The sequence below is a fragment of the Microcaecilia unicolor genome, chromosome 9 (genome assembly GCF_901765095.1).
Source record: "Microcaecilia unicolor chromosome 9, aMicUni1.1, whole genome shotgun sequence".
NCBI classification, from domain to species: Eukaryota; Metazoa; Chordata; class Amphibia; order Gymnophiona; family Siphonopidae; genus Microcaecilia; species Microcaecilia unicolor.
Genome location: NC_044039.1, coordinates 167,627,304 through 167,651,729, shown reverse-complemented (window position 1 = coordinate 167,651,729; position 24,426 = coordinate 167,627,304). Strand labels below are relative to the sequence as shown.

Genomic DNA, 24,426 nt, shown 5'->3' with positions numbered 1-24,426 from the left:
CGTATCTTTGATCCGTATGCAAATTTTGATGCACTTTTTTTGGCACCACATATAAAATCTGGGGGATAACAGTCAATGTTGGCGCCTCTGACCCACTCGTTGCCAGAGAATGTGGTAAAAGCAGTTAGCTTAGAAGGGTTTAAAAAAGGTTTGGATAATTTCCTGAGAGGAAGGACCATAAGCCATTATTAAGATGAACTTGGGGAAATCCACTGCTTATTTCTTGGATAAGCAGCATAAAATCTGTTTTACTGTTCTGTACTGCCAGGTACTTGTGACCTGGATTGGCCACTGTTGGAAACAGGATACTGGGCCTGATGGACCTTTGGTCTGTCCCAGTATGACAACACTTCTGTTCTTAGGAATAAGTGTAGGCACCAAGTTGAATTGCCTGTTAATTGCTTAAAGTACTTTAGTAAAAGGATCCCATAGTCTGGCTTTGCTGTGTCACATCACTACTGGCCCAATCACAATAGGTATCTTCATAGTTCCTAGATAATCTATTTACCATTTGTATTTCCCTCACACCCCCATACATAACTTCAACCAAACCAAGTACATACATAATATCTGGCAGATGCCCTAGAATACTCCGAGAATCTTGGAAAATAGAGTAACCTGTTCGCACTTTAGCACTCTGGTGATTTATGTACACTTTACGGTTTTAATTCTCTGTCTGTCACAAGCTTTCCTACATGGCAAGTTGACACAGTGATCAAACAGGGTTTCGACATGCCCTTTCACAGTGTCAGCTTTTGTTTGGTCTCTGTCATGTCCTGGAATTCTTTCCATTGTATCTAAAGTGACTCATGGCAATAAATGAATCCTTTGGTCTTTAGCTCTTAATCAGGAAAGAATGGAATGAACCATACCATGTTTGTAAAAGAGCAGTCTTAATTAGTTCTCAGCTGCTGTCAGAGATGCTTGTCTTGTCTGTTTAACATAAAAATGCAGGAAGTGATGCACACTCATAAATAAATGGCGTTTTCCTTAAAAATCTTTGTTACTAGAGACAAGGATTTATGTAATCAGATTATTATTTTCTTCTAAAAGAAAAAGGAAGCATTTTTATGAGCCTGCTTTAGGTCTGGATTTTTTTTCATTATTGTTGATGCAATAAACCACGTGGTATATCACTAGTAAAGAATATGATCCAGGAAAACATTAAGGTCCTCTTTTTCTAAGCCGTGCAAGCAATTCCCGGTGTGGCAAATGAGAGGAAGCACATTCAATTCCTATGGGCTTCCTCTCATTTGCAGCGTGGGAATCGCTAGCGTGGATTAGTCAAAAAGCCCTAAGCTAGTGGAAAGTGTGCATTTATCTTATTTCCTTACTGCAATGTAAATGCTACTATAATCCACAGTTTGGATGCATAACATCAACAAAAAGCCAAATTTTCCAGTCGTAATCATAATGAATGAATTTTCATCATCTGCTTTAGACATATTTTGTAGCACATGTATCTTTCTAGAAGCAGACTTGGAATACTTTCTATATCCTACAATATGCCTAAGTTTGGCTCCTATTAATACTAAAGGGGAAAAAGCAAATTTCAGCTTCTTCTAAGCAGTAGCATTCCTAGCTTGTTAGCCACTTGGGGTGGGTTGCCACTGCACCTCCCCCCCCCGCAATGCGTCACCCCCCCCCCCGACACATCACCCACCTGGCGTGCCACACCCCCAAAGCACATCACACCCTTCAACTTTCCTCCTAACAAGGGGGTATGCGGAGTATGCGCACGGCTGTCGCCTCTGCCGCAGTGGCATAGCCACAGGTGGGCTTGGGTGGGCCGGGGCCCACCCAATTAGGGATCAGGCCCACCCAACAGTAGCACATGTATTAGCAGTAGCAGGTGGGGATCCCAAACTCCGCCAGCTGAAGACTTCCCCCTGATGGTAATGAAAACGCTATTCTCCACGATACCAGCACCTGCGCATGCTCAGTTTTCAGCGCGTGCCTGCTGCAGACCGCTAAGGTGGAAAGAAGCGTTTTCCCGCCAGCTGAGATTTTTTTTTTTGGGTGGTGGGTGCCCACCCACTTCTTGTCTAGGCCCACCCAAAATCTGTTGTCTGGCTACGCCCCTGCTCTGCCGGTCCCCTGCCGCAGAACAGGAAGTAACGTCAGAGGGGTCAGGGGACTGGCAGAGCCGACTGCTGCGTGCCTGCTCCATGCACCCCCTTGCTGCCTGCACCCAGGAAGAATCACCTCCACCGCCCCACCCTTAGTACGCTACTGCTTCTAAGGTAACTACACTTAAGGGTCCTTTTACTAAGGTGCGTTAGGTGCTAGCATGCGCTTGATGCAGCTTAAAATGGCGTACTGCAGAACGCGCTCATATCTCCTGCGGTAACTGCTGAATTAGCACACACTAACCTAGGTGCTAAAAATTTTGGACATTTTTTTTTGGGAGGGAGCATGTCAGAGGATGGAGAGTGGGTGATTCAGCATTGATCAGTTAACACATCAACAATACCGTGTGCTAACTGGTTAACACAGGATTACCCTGTGAGTCCTTACTAGCTTGGTATGAGCTCACGCAGTAATTTTTTTAACATAACATCTGGTCTTATATTCCGCTTACACCTTGCAGTTCGAAGCAGGTAACAGTAACTTCAAGTACCAGAACAATCCTCTGGGAGGACAGTTATAAAAGAGAGACAAAATTAAAATTATGATTAAAAATCTTTTTGTAGTACAAATTTCTGAAAGAGCAGAGTCTTAATATTCTTCCTAAATGACAGATAAGAATGAGATAACCAAAATGTCTCCACAAACTCTTTTCAATGACTGGTGGCTTGAAATAGCAGTGTTGTTTCAAACAATTTTAGTCTTTTCCTTCCTCTCGGCAAAGGAAAGGAAAACACAGTTGGACAATTTAGCTTTCTGTCTCTTAAGGAGACATAACATTGGAAATGGGAATATAAACACTTTGGCACCAGTCCATTTAATATCTTCTATTTTAAAAAATGGCCAGTTAAAAAAAAGAACTCTAGCCTCAATGGGCAACTAATGAAATCCTATATAATAAAATGCACCTCCAACATTCTAAAGCTGACTGCTTGGCTGAGGCATTCCTGCTCTCTGTATCCATCTCCTGAATTCACATCACATACTTCCGGGTTCATCACAAGCAGAAGTGACCAACCACACTAGGTTTCTCGGCTTCAGAATGTTGGAGGTGCATTCTATTAAATAGGATTGGTCAGTTCCTTGAAGCACAGCCAGAGCTCAGCGTCCTGCACAGTAATACTCAGACAGCAGAGAGAGAGGGGGGGCCTGACACCAGAGAGAGGGAGGGAGGGGGGCCTGACACCAGAGAGGGGGGGGAGGTATCTCTGTCACACACACTCCCTCTCACACACACTCTCTCTCTCACAGTCAATGTCTTTCTCTCTCTCACTCTCACACACTGTCACTCACACACTCTCTTAGTCTCATACACTCAGTCTCACAGAGAGTCTGTGTCTCACACACACTATCTCTGTCGCACACACTGTATCTGTATGAAACACACTCTCTCTCTCACACTGTGTCTCACATACGCACTTGCACAAGCTCTCATTCACACACACACACTCTCTCTCTCTCACAGACACAATCGCACCCAGACTCACTCTCTCTCTCACACACTCGCACATTCACTCTCTCTCTCACACACAGTCACTCTCACATACACTCTCACAAACATACACACTCTGAGGAAAACCTTGCTAGCGCCCATTTCATTTGTCAGAAATGGGCCTTTTTTACTAGCTTAACCATAAAATAAAGAAATTCTGTTGTATTTAGGGGCTACCGTGTGTCCCGAGTGGTAATTTCATTTTTTACACGCATCCACTATGTGTGCTGGAAATTTTCCAGCACGCGGCGCTAGCCAGGCAGCAATTGTCAGTGTACGCTTGCTGACAATTACTGCCTGGTTAACGCGTGAGAATTTACCGCTAAATCAATGGGTGGCGGTAAGGTCTCAGACCCAAAATGGACGCACGCCAATTTTTATTTTGCTGCACGTCCATTTTCAGCCAAAAAAAAGGTCTTTTCTGCAGGTGCACTGAAAAATGGGCCTGCACACATCCAATACGCGCGTCTACACCAGCGCAGGCCATTTGTCAGCGCACTTTAGTAAAAGGACCCCTTGGTTAAGCCAAAAATCAGGCATACTGTTGTGTTCTGTGCAATCTGTAGTTGTTTCAATGGACCCTTTGTACAGTCCACGTAACCTAAATTACAGTAATCCAATTGCGAGAAAAAGAGTGCCTGTACCAGGAGTTGGAATTGATCTTTCTCAAAGCAGTTTCGGATACATTGAAGTTTCCTCATTAGAAAAAACAATTTCTTTACTAGGGAGGTCAAGAATGGGTCATTAATACAAAAAAATGGAAAACTGTCCTTTTTACTGCTGCAGTAAAAATGGCTTTAGCATGTGAGAAAATCCCCGCAAAGGGGTGATAAAACCAGTTTTTGCTGCAGTTTAATTAAAGAACCTCTTAGTTTACTTTGACTTTGTATAAGTGGGTCTCGTGCATTTTCCAGGTACAGTGACTCAGACATGAAAGCTGAAATGAGGAAAGAATCCTGAAAGGTCTGACACAAAGAAACCAGTGGAATAAATCAATATCATAAGGTAATGTTGATTATATATGATGATTACAACTATATTCAGTGTTATATTGGAACGAAAGGTGTGACCTTTTGCAGATGACACAAAAATAGCCAATAGAGTGGATACCCTGGAGGGAGTAGCAATGATGAGAAGGGATCTCTGAACCTTAGAAGAATGGTCGCAGGTCTGGCAGTTAAAATTGAATGATCCACTCAAACTTAGAAATTAAATGAAATTAAATCAGAGAAGTAGCCAACATTTATTTAGACACACCAAGGGACACTAAGTGGAGTTTTTTTGAGCCAGATGATGGTACACCGGGCCCACGCCATAGTCCGAAGTCTTGGGCTGGCTGGGTGACATTACTGAGACTTTTTTTCTCCACCGTTGAAAGCGTTGTGTGTGGTTAGTTGGGTGACAGCGGGAGTATTCAGCATTTCTGTATGCAGTGTGTGTGAAGCTATGTTTGGAGTTTCAGTTAAAATTTAATGCCAAGAAGTGTAGAGTGATGCACTTGGGGTGCAGAAACCCAAAAGAGAGATACCGAATAGGAGGGGACAGATTAGTAAGCTCGACTCAGGAGAGAGACTTTGGGGTGTTGGTGTCTGAGGATCTAAAGGTGAAGAAACAATGTGACAAAGGCGACAGCCATGGCCAGAAGGATGCTAGGCTGCATAGAGAGGGGCGTAACCAGCAGAAGAAAGGAGGTGTTGATGGCCCTCTACAATTCATTGGTGAGGCCCCACTTGGAGTATTGTGTTCAGTTTTAGAGGTCATATCTTACTAAAGATGTAAAAAGACTGGAAGCGGTGCAAAGAAAAGCTACAAAAATGGTATGGGATTTATATTGCAAACCATACAAGGAGAGACTTGCTGACCTGAACATGTATATCTTAGAGGAAAGGAGAAACAGGGGTGACATGATACAGACGTTCAAATATTTGAAAAGTATTAATCCGCAAATGAACCTTTTTCAGAGAAGGGAAGGCAATACAACTAGAGGACATGAATTCAGGTTGAAGGGGGGCAGACTCAGGACTAATGTCAGGAAGTATTTTTTCACGGAGAGGGTGGTGGATATGTGGAATGCCCTCCCGCAGGAGGTGGTGGAGATGAAAACAGTAATGGAATTCAAACATGTGTGGAATAAATACAAAGGAAACCTGTTTAGAAGGTATGGTTCCACAGAATCTTTGCGGAGATTGGGTGGCGATGCCGGTAATTGGGAAACAAAATGGGAGCTGGGCAGACTTCTACGGTCTATGCCCTGATCGTGACTGAATAGATAGGGATGGACTGGAATGTAAGTTTTATGGAGCTTCGAAGTTAGCTTCAGAACTTAGTACAAGAACAGTGATGGGCAGACTTCTACGGTATGTGCCCTGAGAAAGGTAAGGACAAATCAAACTCGGGTATACATATAAAGTATCACATACCATGTAAATGAGTTTATCTTGTTGGGCAGACTGGATGGACCGTACACTCTTTATCTGCCGTCATTTACTATTGTATTGCATCAACAAACTTAAATAAATATATTTTAAGATTACAAAAAAAAATGGGGTTTTATTTTATATTTAGAGGTCCAGAAAAGTGCATTATTCTGGAATGATAAGTCTTTTGTGGGCCCTTTTACTAAACCACCTTAAGCGCTAATGGACATATAACGTGGAAAAAATGTCATAAGAGACGACACGTTAAAGTATTTTCCCTCGGATTCTATATAGCGTGCCTAGAGATCCGCACTATAACAAAGCACATAACTTAAATGGCTTAACAAGCTAATCATTGTTGATATTGTTGATAACAGCTATTATTTATTTATTTCTTTATTTATGAGGACTCTTTTACTGCCTTTTTGAAGGAATTCACTCAAGGCAGTGTACGGTAAGAATAAATCAAACATGAGCAATAGACAGTTACAGCAGTAAAACTATTCAAATAACAATACAAAGTATGGCGTGGAGGGGCATAATTGAACGAAAACGTCTATCTCCATGGGCGTTTATCTCAGAGAACGGGTCCGTGAAGAGGCGGACCGAACCGTATTTTCGAAAAAAATAGACGTCCATGTTTTATTCGACAATTTGTGAGCTGGGCGTTTTTGTTTTTCAGTGATAATGGAAAATGAAAGCGCCCAGCTCAAAAACGAATAAATTCAAGGCATTTGTTCGTGGGAGGGGCCAGGAGTCATAGTGCACTGGTCCCCCTCACATGCCAGGACACCAACCGGGCACCCTAGGGGGCACTTTTACAAAAACAAAAAAAAAGGTAAAAGAGCTCCCAGGTGCATAGCACCCTTCCCTTGTGTGTTAAGCCCCCCAAATCCCCCTCAAAACCCACTGCCCACAAGTCTACACCATTACTATAGCCCTAAGGGGTGAAGGGGGGCACCTACATGTGGGTACAGTGGGTTTGGGGGGGTTGGACGACTAAGCATTAAGCAGCACAATTGTAACAGGTGGGGGGGGGATGGGCCTGGGTCCACCTGCCTGAAGTCCATTGCACCCCCTAACAACTGCTCCAGGGACCTGCATACTGCTGCCAGGGAGGTGGGTATGACATTTGAGGGTGAAAATAAAAAGTTGTGAAACATCATTTTTTGTGGTGGGAGGGGGTTAGTGACCACTGGGGGAGTCAGGGGAGGTCATCCCCGATTCCCTCTGGTGGTAATCTGGTCATTTAGGGCACTTTTTGGGGCCTTATTCGTGAAAAAACAGAGTCCAGGAAAAGTGCCCTAAATTCTAGCTACAAACGCATACTTTTTTTCAATTATCGGCGAAAGGCGCCCATCTCTGTTCGGGTGATAACCACGCCCCAGTCCCGCCTTCACCACGCCTCCGACACGCCCCCGTCAACTTTGTACGCTTCCGCGATGGAGTGCAGTTGAAAACGTCCAAGTTCGGCTTTCGATTATACCGCGTTATTCGTTTTTGGGAGATAAACGCCTATCTCCCGATTTAGGTCGCAATATAGGCATTTTTGTCTTTCGATTATAAGCTGGATAGTATACTACTTACAATGTCAACACAATTTGTAATAGAACATTTTAATTGACAGTGTAGGGTATAAGCAAAAATGCAGCCACCCATGTCCAGCGACCCTCCTCTCTCCCCTGCCCCCCCCTCCAGCCACCCATGTCCAGCGACCCTCCTCTCTCCCCTGCCCCCCTCCAGCCACCCATGTCCAGCGACCCTCCTCTCTCCCCTGCTCCCCCTTCAGCCACTCATGTCCAGCGACCCTCCTCTGGACATGGATCAGCTGTGAGGCATGTTTTCCCCCCCCCCCCCCCCCCGGGTTCTGAAGTTGACACCATAATGGCTATGGTGATGTCAGCCTGATCTACGGAGCCGTCCTGACCAACTCGGAATGAGCCACGGTCCCAGGCAGCAAGTCAGAACGTTGAAGGTGAGAATTATTATATAGGATCTCCAATTGTTCATATATCTACGTGCCAGGATTTATGCCATGATTTCATTGGTGTAAATGGATGCACATAGTTTTAGATGCTGAGATATCAACTAAGGGTATTCTCTATACCATGCCTAAATCTAGGCACCACTTATAGGGTATGTTGACATTGTAAGTAGTATACTATGCCATACTTTGTATTGTTATTTGAATAGTTTTACTACTGTAATTGCCTATTGCATTGATTTTCACGCTGACTTTTTAGGTGCCATATATAGAAGCTCCCCCTTTGCATTAGTTTTTGACATTTGCCCACGCTAACTTCGCAGTATTTTTTTTTTAATTTTGTGGGGGGAAGGGACATGTCCAGCGCGGAAAATGGGACTGGAAGCGCTATTCAGCTGGCAGGCTGACATTAGCGCATGCTAACTGAATAACGCCGACTTAGCACAGGAGCCCTTAGCAGGCACTAAGGGCTTCCACTTTTAATTTTATTTCCCCAGTGGCTGCGTGTTAAAGTTAACATCAGCAGGTGGCCAGAAAAAAATATAATTTGTATTTGCCCATTTGTAGTGCAGCCAAAATTATGGCTGCACTAGAATTGGGCTTAGGACATGGAAAAGTCCCACTTTATTTTCACCTATTAGTTCTGCAGTGGAGGAGTAGCCTAGTGGTTAGTAAAGCAGACTATGCTCCTGGGGAAGTGGGTTCAATTCCCTCTGCATCTTCTTGTGACTCTGGGCAAGTTACTCAACCCCCCATTCAAATAAATACCTGTATATAAACCACTTTGAATGTAGATGCAAAAACCACAGAAAGGCAGAATAGCAAGTCCCATTCCTTTCCCTTATACCCCACATTATCCAAGCAAAGTTCATTTCAATGTGGCTTACATTCTTACTAACAAATGAGATAACAAGAATAGAGAACGCAGATAAATGCATATTATAATAATCCTTAGTCTATACATATGAGCATTATATTAACTAGGTTTCTACTAATAAAAATGTCTTTAGAAGATAGGATTTAAGCATTTTACAGAAAAGTAAATAATCAGCCATCTTATCTCTTTTGGCACTGAATTCTACATTTTTGTTGTGAAATAGGATAACCCCACAACATGAATAGATTTATAGATTACACCACTGCAACTAGAGAAGTGAAGCTGAAGAAAATCCCGAGCACCCAGCAATGCTTTCCTTAATGGAAGCTCTACTATTGTACACAGGTAGTAGGGGCCAATCCATATAGCATTTGAAAAACAAAAACAATAATATTAAAAAAAAATCCCTGGCTTTCACTGGAAGCCAATACAAGATTTGCAATAAAGGGGTAACTCTTTGATAGTGCGAAGCTTTAAAAATCAGATGTGCTGCAGTGTATTGAGCAGTTTGTATTTTCTTTTAAGCTCATATCTTTTCATCCTGCATAAACTCCATTACATTAATCAACCTGAGATAGAGTCAACATCTAAAGCATGCTTTAATCCTATTTACTAGAGCAGCTTAATCCCAAACCAGGGGGTCCTTTTGCTAAGCCGCATAAGTGTCTATGCGCACCCAACGTGCGCCAAAATGGAGTTACCACCCAGCTACCTTGTGGCTCTTGTGGTAATTTCAATTTTGGCGCGCGTCCGATATGTGCAGGTGAAAAATAATGATTTTTGGATGTGCATATCGGACACGCGCCAAGTGGCATTTGACACGTGTAGGTCATTACTGCTCTGATTACAGTGTGAGACTTTACCACTAGATCAATGGCTGGCGGTAAGGTCGCAGACCCAAAATGGAAGTGCGGCAATTTTGATTTTGCCACACGTCCATTTTCGGCAAAAATTTTAAAAAGGCCTTTTTTACAGGTGCGCTGAAAAATGGATCAGCGCACACCCGAAACCCATGCCTACACTACTGCGAGCCATTTTTCAGCGCATCTTAGTAAAAGGACCTCCAGGTTAACACATTTTTTTTTTCATTTTTCTTAATGTATTGGTTTGCCTCCAGTTTACAAACCCTTTATTCTAAAATATGAAGTAATGAGTTTGGAACAGCAAATCAAAGAAGCTTGTTCAACTGTTTGCTCTGCATGTGTCCAAGACACTTTTTTTTTCCTGGGGGTCTTTTAACTGCATGTTGGCCATGTTTGTCTTTTTAAGTTTTGATTGCAGTTCAAATTCAGAAAATTCCATGAGATGAATGGACACGTTATTTCTTGGCTGTGTGGTAATCCGCAGTGCAAGCCACTTAATTTTGTTTTCTTGAATCACAGCAATAAATACAAACATTTAAAAATAAATCTAAATTCTAGTGTTCAGTTATAGAGGAGATCTTGGTCAGCTAGCACAAACAGAAACATTTCTGAAAAGCATGATTCCATGTGAGGATGAGATTAAGGGCCCTTTAACTAAAGTGCACTAAGCATTTAGGGCTAGATTCAATATATGGTGCTCAAAGGAGCCCTTTTACTAAGCTGAAGTATATGGGGGGGGGCCTGCGCTAGTATCAGCGTATGTTTTTGACATGCGCTGAGGCCCCCTTTTACCAAGGTAAAAGGCTGTCCCTTCTTTTGAAATGAAACGGCTGGTGTGGTAAGTGAATCACTTACTGCGCAGCCATGTCAGAGGGGATTAGTTATCACCACCCACTGAGGTAGTGGTAAGGGCTCCTGTGCTAACCCAGCGGTAACTGAGCAGCATGTAGCACTGCCCGATTACCTCCAGATAAACACCAGCACTACAAAAATAGAACATATTTTTGTAGCACCGAAAATGGCGCACACTGGGGGTGGGAACTACTGCCGGGCTGGCAGAAACCCAATTAGTAGCAAGATTCCATGTTACCAATACCAGGGCAAGCAGTGGCTTTCCCCCATGTCCATAAATTCTATCATGGCACGTTGCTTAAATCGTACGAATGAGTGCTGAATGCATACATCCATTCCACAAGCAATAGCAAAACGGCCTCTTCATACAAACACTTCTCACCAACTGAGGTGAATACATGTAGCATGTCAGTACTGCCATCTATTGATGAATTATGGAGGTGGAGGCATTATTTTTCATTCAACCGTCATAAGTGTAGTTTTTTTTTTGTGGTGGGGGGGGGGGGGGTGAAATAACCCAAGTTGTACCTGCCTCATCCAAGTTAAGTAAATGTTGGTTGGAGTTTGCAGCTACTGGCTTGGTCTGTATTATTGGATGAGAGGAGAGTGTGGCGTGAGTAGATCTGCTGTGCCTTCTGGCATTCCAACTTGCTGCCCACAGCCCTAAGCCCACAAACAGTTCTAAAAACTATTCAGAGCAACCCACTCTGATGCTCACCAGGGGTATAATTATATTTGACAGTGTTGTCTAGCAGTGCAAATATACTGCAGTAATTTTCTCTGATGTTGTACAATGATCCTTTAAAAACACACACACACATTTTTTTTTTAATAGTTTATCTCTGCCATACTACATGGTCTGGATCAAGCTGTTGGATTCTCATTTTTCTGATTTACCTTTTCATTATTGGACTGTTTAGTTTCATTATGATATATCAGAGCATCATTGCATTATTTTATTATTTGCTCACTCCATTTCACATTATAGTGTTTCTTTGGCCTTGACCAGTGCTATTGTCATCCAACGGTTTATAACAGTAACAGAAAGCTACAGGGATTAATTCTTTATAGATCACCTACCATCATGACCAAAGATTTACCACCATTTTCATTATTTATGACTGATATTTACCAGCATACATATGAAACAAATCAGATTTTAAAGCTACAAATTGTCTATAGTGTATTTAGCATCTAAAGTCATTGTATGCAGACAATTTCTGCTAGGTATCAGTGTTTACAATGATGTCCTGTGTTCTTAATAACTGTCTGTATGCATTCTGGCACTGATCTGGCCAGTTTTCTGCAGAATTCTGGATTTATCACTTGAGTTCACACAGCTTTGATCCAGTGTATAAGGTCTGCTTCAGATGTTGGATTATGTATGGCCACTTTCTGCTTCATCAAAGTCAACACATTTTCAATAATGTTCAAATCTGGGCTGTTGCCTGGCCAATGTTCTATCAATTGTGCCTGCTTACAAGCCAGGCATGCCTTAACAGCTTTTGTTCCACGGCACAGTGCACCATCCTGTTGAAAATGGGTTATGTTATGAATTAGCATAAGGTTTGGCAGTTTTTCCTTCAAAACATTCAAACAAACAGTTCTGTCGATTGTGGTATTCTTCAGCATAATTCACAGCCCTGCTAATACTGCACCCCAAACCTGGTGCTTGTTTCACTGTGGGTATAGCATACCTGGGGTTATGTCTCCTTACATGTTTACAGAAGCTGAACTGAATGAAAGTGCTTTCATTTGAAAACATAATTCATTCCCATTGATCAGCTGTCCATTGCTTGTACTTGCAACAGAAGACAAGCCAGTCGTTGATAATTTTGGCAGACAACCAGTTTTCGAGCAGGCCAATAAGATCAAAGTCTACCATCAAATAATCTCCTGCGTATTATTCTGTTGCTTGGTTGCAATTCTGGCTCTTATAACACTTGATGATGCTCTTGGGACATATTTAGCTGCCCATTCATACATCTGTAGCTCTTGGTCAACCAGCTCTTCATTTCGTCTGACCATTACTGTGACAGTTGAATGAGTAACTTTCAACTTCTTTGCAATTACTCTTATTGATATCTTTTCTTTGTACAGAATTACGATCTGTCCATGTTTCTCTGAGGTAAGCTCTTTCCCACATATCATGCAGCAATATGCAAGTAAAACCTGAAGCAAATCAAACCAAAGACACCAAGTATGTGAAATGTCTGATAAGTAGACATTGTATAGATGCTTTAGATTTTCATTTTGCTGCACATTGTAAACAAAATCATGTATATTCTTTAACACAACAGACTTTTACTCGATTCAGCATCAAATTATAATGGATCTGACGTTTTGTTACAGTCAAGTTAATCAACACTACTATAATGGTCTAGAAGATCATTAAATCTCTATTATTGTTCTGCCCCCGATAGCCTTATACTGGGCTTTATAGCGTAGTGTTTAATGCTATTCTCACCTCTTAGGATTATTAGTGCTACAGTCACTTCTTGCCATGGTGTGTGAACAATGCATTGTGTGTAATTTAGTCTCACACATACTGCAACCACCCCTGCTTATCTGTATAAGTTTTACTAGCAGTAGTCTTTTCTCCTACAAAGACCTCCTCTTTCTCTCAGCCGAGCTTGAGTCCTTTGTCTACCTGCTGTTATTTCTTGATTATCTCTACTATTTTTGTTCTGACCTTCTCGGGCTCTGTCCCTATTGGTTCCTTTACCTTGCCCTCTGACCTTGTGTATGTTCTTCTTGGTCCCTCTGTTGCTGCAAGCTCAGACACTTCCCTGGAGTGAACTTGTCTTTTTACCAAGTGCTGCACAACTCAGCACCTCACCTTTGAGCTACTTTCATCTACCTGCCAATTCTCCCACTTCTACCATAAGGCCTTTTTTCTCTTCAAAACCCCAGCTCTACCTACTGCTGCAGCATTCAGAACTTCAAAATCTCCAAACTGTGAGCAAATTAGCTACATTTATTCAATAAAGTAAATTTCAGAGACTTCTTGTGTGTGCTGATATGTTAATGTTATAGCACTTTTATGCTTTAAGAGAGCCAAGACTCACAGCTATGATTGATATCTTTTCTTAACTGACAAACAACAAAAGTTTGATTATACCAAAAATTATACAAATAGGAATACTATAAGGTATTCCTATAAGGTAGGAATGCAAAATCCAACTTGTAATTTGGAAAAAAACACCAAATTCTTATCTTCTAAGTGAGGTTTATTAGAAAGATGGCTGAAACTATTAAAATAAACATTTATTATTATTATTTATTGCATTTGTATCCCACATTCCCCCAATTATTTGCAGGCTCAATGTGGCTTACATAGATTTGATAACATTGTCATAACAAGATATCGGATACAATTAGTAATGTGTAGCACTTAGGAAGGGGTGAGGGAAGAGGGAAGAGAGTTGTTAGGGTAATTATAGGAGATGTGCGCTCATAGTTGAGTGGACTTAGTGAGGTTATAAGTTCTCATTGTAGGCCTTGTTGAAGAAGAATGTTTTCAGAGATTTCCGAAAGATAGATGTTTCTTTGATTGCTTTCAGGTCTGTAGGTAATGCATTCCATATCTGCGTGCTCTTGTAAGAGAAGGTAGTGGCGTGCATTATCTTGTATTTAATTCCTTTGCAGCTGGGGTAGTGCAGGTTGAGAAATTTACGGGATGATCTTGTGGCGTTTCTGAGAGGTAGGTCTACGAGGTTTAGCATGTAGATTGGGGCGTCTGCATGAATAATTTTGTGTACCAATGTGCAGATCTTGAACACAATGCGTTCCTTCAGTGGAAGCCAGTGAAGTTTCTCTCTTAGTGGTTTTGCGCTTTCATTTATCCCCAAACAAATAAAGACTGTAGCCCAAAACAATACCAATAACCAAGAACTCAGTGTGGTACAGTTGAAAACTGCTTGGTTGCAAACATTTGGCCATAACTGTAAATTTAGGCTCCAGCATGATGCATGCAAAGCATGTTGGCAATTACACGTCTAATTACCAATATGTAATACTACTGTAAGGTACACACCTAACTTTAGGAGTGAGCAAGTGTTATGAAACAGGGATTTTTAAGGCTCCAGTTGCATGTTATATCAGTTGCCCAGGTTACCAGATTAAGGGCTCCTTTTATTAAGCCACAGTAGTGATTCCTGCGTGGCAAATGCAACAAAGTCCATAGGAATTGAATGGGCTTCATCGCATTTGCCTCGCCGGAATCGCTACTGCAGCTTTGTATGAAGTGCATAGAAGAGCATCTAACACTGATAGTCTCCTTTCAGCAAATTAAGGGTATGAAAATTTCTCATAGGCTCTTACTGCGCAGTTGTGTCTGCACAATAATAACTTATAAAATCAGCTGAAAAGAGCTATAGCATGACAGCTAAAAGGATCTGACGTTTGTAAGTCTGGCTTGAACTGATGACCCATGTCAGCTTATGTTTCCTTTTGAAACACAGCAGAAACCAAGGTGGAATGATATACACACATACGTTCATGAAAGGATGTAGGCATGATAGTGCATTAGACAAATGTGTGTTCCATTCCCATTCCACACCCTCCCCTCTACTGTGCCAATGAGGTATAAATGCCACTTATAATTAGAATATTAGTTGAAGCTTTGAAATCACACTCTCCTTCTTTGGTAATGGTCATTTTATCATTGTGCCCCCATTGGGGTCAGGTGGTAGGGGGTTAACCCCCATATTCAACAGTTTTTCAATCTCAGCCAAAGGTTCAAGACCTAATAGCTCAAATTCCCTTGTTTAGTTTCACACTTCATCTTAGCCAAAAGATTGAGCATCTTTTGAATTACTGCTCCTACATTTCAAGCTTTTAATTGTTCCACATTTCTGTGTCCTGCCTTAGGTCTGCTATGTGTTCTGTACTTTTCAATGATATCATGCAAATATGTCAAGAGGAGAAATTGGCAAATGACACAGAGGCCAGATTTCTCCAGAGCAATCAGCATTTTAAAACTCAAAGCAGCACCTAACTGCCACACAAGGCTTTTGGTCAGGATTTTGTGACAGAACAAAAACTTGTCAGAAATTCTTTTCCCTGAAAAGAACAAACCTGATCAGCTAAATACGCCATCCAAACTTATCCCCAGAGATGAGACATTGTGCTTGCTTTCAACTATTTATTTTCCTGCCTGCAAAGAAATCAGTGCTCCAGATAAGGGTTTTTGAATACGTGAGTCCTTAGTTTAGCAACTCAAAATATTGCAAGGTTACAGCTCCAATGGACTAATCTTTTACAAGTGAAGGAAATTCTGCATTTCCATTTGGAAGCCGTTTTATGGGGTGGGTAGAGGAGAGCGGGTAGAAGAACTTTGATAATTCAACATCAAAGAAGTCAAATTCATCCATGGACACATTTTCCATATTAGCCTAGAACTCATTATGATTAGAGCCCTTTGGTGTTTCTAATGACTGCCTAAATCTGTAGGGGAAAAAGCAGGATAGGGGGAAAAATATTATACAATTCCTATATGTTTATGTAAGGAACCATAGCCACAGCTGAACATTATAAGCAGCAGCCCAGATGCTGTGACTATATAATTAAAGGTTTAAGGAAAGAGATGCCGAGAGATGGAAAATGAAGGCTCACCACAAAATATGTTTGTGAACAGGAAACATAAATGGCAGTATTGTACTTCCTTAGAGAAATACAAACCTGGGTTCTACACACTTATGCGCTCCGTCAATGAAATACTGGCTGAAAGTTCAACTGCTGCGCATAATTCCTTCAAGTCAAAGGCCAAGGTTAATGCGTAAGTTCGTTTTATTGGAAATATTTCCTGAGCAGATGAATGTAGCAAAGTGATTTGCCAAACATTAAATGGTGGAGGAGAGCTGAAGAATTAACAGTGTTGAGTGTGCACATTTATGATGGGTAGTGAAACTAAAAATGTGGATCAGATATTTTTTATAGCTGGAAGACAGGCATTAACAGTGAAATGGTTAAGATGAAATGCATCACAGTATCTGATTGAATTCCCCTGCTAATCTGATAGTCCTCAAAAAGAGCCAGTCGGGCCAAAATGGTAGGAAATAACCCTAGATCATCTTTATTAGGTCCATATATGTTCCCCAGTAGCAGCTGCACACCCCATAGTTTGCCTGTTAGAAATAGAAAAGGTCCTTCACCACAAAACCATAAGGCAGGGATTCTCAATCCAGTCCTTGGGTCACACCTTACCAATCAGTTTTCAGGACACTGTGAAAACAGATGACCAGACCCTCCACCTTCTCCCAGGTTAGACAACTGATCATAGAGCTCTCTGTTTCTGAGGCAACTCAAGACGTACTTTAGAAAGCAACTGATGTGCAAACTGCACACTCCTCCATATCACATAAATTCTTCACACATATTTAGGCTTGCACTCCTCAACACTCACCCCCAGCCCCAAACATGAACCACAGAAAAGAGTCCTAACAGTTGCAGGTCCATTGGAGTAGATCAAATTAAAAGACAATGGGCCCTGTTTACTAAGCCACGCTGTAAGCGCACTAGCATTTTTAGTGCGCGCTAATGCTAGAGACACACTTATATTCCTAAGGGTGTCTCCAACCTTAGCGTGTGCTAAAAATGCTAGCGCATCTTAGTAAACAGGGCCCAATGTACTTTATGTTCTTTTAAAATAATACTGAGACGTCATCTGTACAATTTGGCTTATGATATGTCCTGAATATTGCAAAGGCCCTGGACATTACTACATTTAGGACATTTACAGGCTCATTTTCAAAAGAGATGGACATCCAAAAACTGACATAAATCGGTATTTGGACATCCATCTCACAGAAACGTCCAAATCGGTATAATCGAAACCACATTTTGGACGTCTTTCTCAGAAGTCCGTCGGAAGAACGTCCAAATCTTAAGGGGGTGTATCGGAGGCGTGTTCAAGGCGGGAGTTGGGCGTTCCTAAGACTTGGATGTTTTTGAGTCATAATGAAACAAAGCAAAAACGCCCAGCACTAAAACTTGGACATTTTGAGATAGACCTGTTTTTCTTACAAATAAGGCAAAAAAAGGTGCCCCAAATGACCAGATGACCACTGGAGGGAATCAGGGATGACCTCCCTTTACTCCCCCAGTGGTCACTAACCCCCTCCCACCCCCCAAAAGTGTGTTGAAGAACATTACTTGCCAGCCTCTATGCCAGCCTCAGATGTCATACTCAGGTCCATGACAGCAGAATGCAGGTCCCTGGAGTAGTTTAGTACACTTCAGACAGGTGGACCAAGGCCCATACCTCCACTACCTGTTACACTTACAGTGGTGGAAATAAGTATTTGATCCCTTGCTGATTTTGTAAGTTTGCCCACTGACAAAGACATGAGCAGCCCATAATTGAAGGGTAGGTTATTGGTAACAGTGAGAGATAGCACATCACAAATTAAATCCGGAAAATCACATTGTGGAAAGTATATGAATTTATTTGCATTCTGCAGAGGGAAATAAGTATTTAATCCCTCTGGCAAACAAGACCTAATACTTGGTGGCAAAACCCTTGTTGGCAAGCACAGCGGTCAGACGTCTTCTGTAGTTGATGATGAGGTTTGCACACATGTCAGGAGGAATTTTGGTCCACTCCTCTTTGCAGATCATCTCTAAATCATTAAGAGTTCTGGGCTGTCGCTTGGCAACTCGCAGCTTCAGCTCTCTCCATAAGTTTTCAATGGGATTAAGGTCTGGTGACTGGCTAGGCCACTCCATGACCCTAATGTGCTTCTTCCTGAGCCACTCCTTTGTTGCCTTGGCTGTATGTTTTGGGTCATTGTCGTGCTGGAAGACCCAGCCACGACCCATTTTTAAGGCCCTGGCGGAGGGAAGGAGGTTGTCACTCAGAATTGTACGGTACATGGCCCCATCCATTCTCCCATTGATGCGGTGAAGTAGTCCTGTGCCCTTAGCAGAGAAACACCCCCAAAACATAACATTTCCACCTCCATGCTTGACAGTGGGGACGGTGTTCTTTGGGTCATAGGCAGCATTTCTCTTCCTCCAAACACGGCGAGTTGAGTTCATGCCAAAGAGCTCAATTTTTGTCTCATCTGACCACAGCACCTTCTCCCAATCACTCTCGGCATCATCCAGGTGTTCACTGGCAAACTTCAGACGGGCCGTCACATGTGCCTTCCGGAGCAGGGGGACCTTGCGGGCACTGCAGGATTGCAATCCGTTATGTCGTAATGTGTTACCAATGGTTTTCGTGGTGACAGTGGTCCCAGCTGCCTTGAGATCATTGACAAGTTCCCCCCTTGTAGTTGTAGGCTGATTTCTAACCTTCCTCATGATCAAGGATACCCCACGAGGTGAGATTTTGCTTGGAGCCCCAGATCTTTGTCGATTGACAGTCATTTTGTACTTCTTCCATTTTCTTACTATGGCACCAACAGTTGTCTCCTTCTCGCCCAGCGTCTTACTGATGGTTTTGTAGCCCATTCCAGCCTTGTGCAGGTGTATGATCTTGTCCCTGACATCCTTAGACAGCTCCTTGCTCTTGGCCATTTTGTAGAGGTTAGAGTCTGACTGATTCACTGAGTCTGTGGACAGGTGTCTTTCATACAGGTGACCATTGCCGACAGCTGTCTGTCATGCAGGTAACGAGTTGATTTGGAGCATCTACCTGGTCTGTAGGGGCCAGATCTCTTACTGGTTGGTGGGGGATCAAATACTTATTTCCCTCTGCAGAATGCAAATAAATTCATATACTTTCCACAATGTGATTTTCCGGATTTAATTTGTGATGTGCTATCTCTCACTGTTACCAATAACCTACCCTTCAATTATGGGCTGCTCATGTCTTTGTCAGTGGGCAAACTTACAAAATCAGCAAGGGATCAAATACTTATTTCCACCACTGTATGCAGGAAACTGTGAGCCCTCCAAAACCCACCAGAAACCCAATGTACCCACATATAGGTGCCCTCTTTACCTGTAAGGGCTATGGTAATGGTTTACAGTTGGAGGTAGTGGGTTTTGGGAGGAGGGGTCAGGGGCTCAGCACACAAGGTAAGGGAGCTGTGTACCTGGGAGCATTTTATGAAGTCCACTGCAGTGCCCCCTAGGGTGCCCGATTGCTGTCCTGGCATGTCAGGGGGACCAGTCTACTAAAAATGCTGGCTCCTCCCATGTCCAAATGGCTTGAATTTGGACATTTTAGACTTGGACGGGTTTTTTTTTCGAAAAAGGCCGAAAATCAAAGACATCCAAATCGCAAAACGTCCAAATCCAAGGATGCCCATGGTATTTTTGAACCCAAAAGATGAACATCCATCTTTTTCGAAAATGACCTTCTCCCCGCTTCGGAATTTGGACGTCTTTGTAAAACATCCAAATTCTGACTTAGATGTTTCTTTCGAAAATGCCCCTCTTACTGTGTTGTTTTAGGGATCATTTTATTAAGGTGTGCTGAAAAATGGCCTGCGGTAGTGTAGGCGCGAGTTTTGGCCCATTGCAGAATCATTTTTCAGCACACCTGTAAAAAAAAAACCTTTTATTACATTTTTGCAGAAAATGGACGTCCATTACCTAGCAGTAATGTCTCATGCGGTAACTGGGTGGTCACGTGTATCAGATGCGCGGCAAAAATGAAATTATCGCAAGAGCCATGCGGTAACTCCATTTTGGTGCGTGTTGGGCACAATTATGCGGCTTAGTAAAAGGGCCCCTTAATTATGTATGTATTTTGTACTCCACTTTGGTGTAAAGCGAATTATAAATTATAGTAAATCTAAAATAATCACATCTCATTTTATTTATTTATTGGGATTTATTTACTGCCTTCATGAAGAGATTCACTCAAGGCGGTGTACAGTAGGTATAGTTTAACATAAAAATTATAATTTTGTTGACAGCATAACAATAGTAAAACGAACAACTGTAAACATAAATACAATGAAAGAGGAAAACTTAAAAACAACTTTGAAACCTAACAATAAGACTAGTATGAAACAGGATCAAAAATATACACATTTAACAGCACTGAAATTCAAATAACAGAGACATGGTATGATGCAAGCATCATAGTGATGGAATATCTAATAAGCACACAATTAGAACATTCAAATATCATTGTTATGATACTAATGCTTTTCTACAATACAGCTTATCACATATCTGAGGGGTCAAATGCAGATATATAGATGGGGACAAGACGCATGGCACAAAGTCAGTTGGGATAATTAGATGGTTAGCTAAACTAAAGGCAAGCTCATTATATAGTTAAGCAAGATATAAAAAACTGATCTAATATTGTGATTGATTTGTGGTCGTAGTTCTGTTTTTATATCCCTTGTGTTTAAATTTACAATTATTTTATTATATTTTTATTTTTGGTGATTTGCTTATATTTTATCTTGTTTAATAGGACCCCTGATGCAGGCATTGTGCTGAAATGTGGCCATGTCGGGTCAGCTAATAAAGATTTTTTGTTGGGCCTGTGGTTGCGGCTCCGTCCTTTGGCCACCTCCATTTCCAAATGTCTCTTGTGTGTTCTCTGTCTTCTTTGCTGTGTTGTTCAACAACTTATGGGGGCCACATCTATGTGATGATTTCTTAGCAGACTAATGTGGGATGGTTTGTCATTGCCTTCCCCAGTCATCTTTAAGGCCAGGTACTTGTTAACTGACTGAAAGCAGATGGATGGCTGAATTGGCCAGAGGCCGGCTACCTGACAAAAATCCCCTGTTAGCATGGGATTTGAAGGAAGGTCATAGGCACAGCAGGCAAGTGACCTACTGATTACACCACAAGGCATGAGCTAAATTCAAGTCCCCATCTGGGGTACTTCATATGTAAAATGTGTTTCTTTTAAGACTGATGGAAGTGTTAGTGCATCTGTTGCATTTGGACAAACCAATCCCATATTTACTCAGCAAGAGACACACAGCAGCAAACTTTAAAAAAAAAAGTCAGATTCTGAATTCTTGGAAAGATCCCTGTTTGCCCCATTCTAGCACAGTGTCTTGTTTCACCAGCTGGATGGGTCAACCTCCAAGACACATCAGGTTTTTTAAAACATTTTTGTACATTATTAGTAGAAAAAATATGGCATATTGCCAAGTTTAACAATTTCAGGTTTTACAAGATGTTTAAAAAAAAAGTTTCAACCTTAGGAATATCATCATGCTGCCATTCCACTTTTCTCCCTATGGATTTGTCAGAATGTTTGCAAGAAAAATATAATCCTTAAAGGTCACAGAAAAAGAGAGGTTTGGCCAAGTTTTCAGTCTACGTCAGTACCCATTAGAAAACATTAACAGCTCAATGACCCAGTTTAAGGTGCACAGCATTAAAAGGTCTTTTTGTTCCAAAATCAAAGTTTCCTGTCTCCTTGACAGGCTCTTAAAACAGTAAATAGGCATGAAATTGGGCTATAAATGAAAGGATTCTTTTAATTACAAGGCGAGTACTTTAGCGAACATCTAATATTAAACACGTACTCCCAGTTTTCCTATTATTGAAGCTAACAGTGACGCAAGGGATCTGGTTGAATTTTAATGGGTTTTGAACATACTGTGCAGTCATTTCTTCCCCACCCTTCCCCTTCATTAGGACTTTGGTTTTCTACAGCTGCCTAGGCAACAGGCCACACTGAGAGCAAATCTGCAATTAGAGCCAATCTTCACTGTATCTATGATAAAATTAAAAGATTTCTATTTGAAGTAATAGCCAGCAACAGCCAAGATTAAGTTCTGCATTCGCATCACAGGCAAAAAAAATGAAAGAGAGAGATATGTCAAAAAAGCATGTGGTAAACCAGAATAAGCCATGAAGTGTGCAGTTTTTGGAATATGGGGAAGGATAACCAGAAAAAGGTTTATATATAGACATAAAAAAACCAAATAAATCACATGGTGGGATCTAAAAAAAGCAACGACAAGAAACATTTGTCTGCCAGAGAGCTGTAGTCAGGATCTTAACTATATCTGCACTGATTTCTAAAGAACAATGCGCCTGAAACAAAGGGGTAAAAATAATTTCATTTGTATTCAAATCTAATAGAAAGACTTTCTTATTTGAAAACACATTCCCAAGAGTTAATTACCCCCTACAAAGTCCAGGGTTGGATTGCAGGTGCGGTGGACATCCTGGATAGCATTACTACAATACTATCCTTCGTACTTTTTCAAACTTTCCTATGCTAATGGAATTCCTTTAAATGATTCTCTATCAGTCCCAGGAAACAAATGGGCAGATGATCCACAAGATCCAGCACGGAAATAAAAACAGCAGATCACAGAGAATAAAAATCAAAAGTGTCCAATTTATTCACCACATACTATATAGGAGAAATATATTTTAACAAGTCCCTGACGGAGCCCTTGAGAGGGTGAAACATGGCCGTGTCAGGCTTCTTAAAATTTATTTATTTATTGTTTTATGTGGTGAATAAATTGGACACTTTTCATCTTTATTCCCTGCAATCTGCTGATTTTATTTCCCTTCCACGATTCATAAATTTTATACATATATGTTAACCGCTCAGATGGATCCCGATGGGCAGTATAACAAATAATAAAGAAATCTGAAACTTGATATAAAGCTTCTAACCCAATCAAAGGATGGATCCAGCGTTTTAAATTTTATTTTTGTTTATGCAATATTAACTATACTGCCGATCAAATATAAGGGGGCCTTTTATTGAGCTGCGCTAAGAAATGGGCTTAGCGCATCCTTACGCAGGCCTTTCCCTCACACTAAGGGGGGGAATTCTATGTATGGTGCCTTAAAAATTGGCATCATAAAACCACACGGCTAGCATGATTTTACAAAGTATGCCTAAAGTGTTATAGAATACACTCACACACTGTTCTTGCGACTAAATTTAGGTGCACCCATTTAGGCCACCTAAAACCAGACCTAAATACCTGCGCCTAACTTAAGCTCAGATCAGATATATTCTATGATAGTATGCATAGTTTTTTTAAATGCCCACAAACCTCCTGTTCTGCGCCCATGGTCACACCCTTTTCGACTGTGCGCATTAGAATTTATGCACACCGCATTATTGAATACACCTAGAAAGTTGTGTGCGTAAATTCTAATTAAAGCCAATTAATGCCGCTAATTGGTTGTTAAGTACCAATTATCAGCGCTGATTGGCTTGTTAATCAATTAAGCTATGCACGCAATTTGGTCATGCGGCCAAATTAGTGTGCACAACTTAAGGCACCCTTCATGGACGTAGTTTGAATGTTTCATTTGGGGCGGCATATTAGCATATTCATTTGTATATATATATATATATATATATATATATATATATATATATATATATATATATATATATGAATATGCTAATATGGAGGAAGGAAGGAAAGAAGGAAGGAAGGAAGCTGGCTTTTTTGCGAATAACCCCAAAAAGCCAGCTCTTTCTCCCTCCCTTCCTTCCTTCTTTCCTCCTTACCTAGCACTCCCTCTTCTTCTCCAGTAGTATTTCCCCACCCCCTTTCCCATACCATGCCAATGTAGACCTTAGAAATGCATAAGCTCTTTATATGTAGATCCTTCAAGAGGTAGTGTGTCATGATTTAGGCTTTACACCCTTTCTGATGTTTTGCACACACAATCTCTCCACTGCAAAACACTATATACAAACTTGTGCAAAAACCCACTCATAAGCTTACCAAACCATAACAGCACTAATTCCAAGGACAGGATGAGCTACAACCTTATGCGTGGAAAGGCAGCGACAAAAAAACAAAACAAAAAGGGCTGCAAATACTACACACTAGCAGAATACTACACCTTGATCACACATGAAACCACAGATATTTATTTATTTAGATTTTGCT

The 24,426-nt window shown here is 41.4% G+C and overlaps 1 long non-coding RNA gene across 1 annotated transcript in view; it reads left to right on the top strand.

Annotated features, from left to right (window-relative positions):
• LOC115478222 overlaps positions 1 to 21,066 on the top strand; it is a 45,198-nt gene extending 24,132 nt beyond the window's left edge. The window contains exons 2-3 of the long non-coding RNA XR_003943465.1: positions 4,534 to 4,624; positions 20,997 to 21,066. This is a non-coding gene — a long non-coding RNA (uncharacterized LOC115478222). The remainder of the gene's footprint in view (positions 1 to 4,533; positions 4,625 to 20,996) is intronic.
• Positions 21,067 to 24,426: the final 3,360 nt, after the last annotated feature.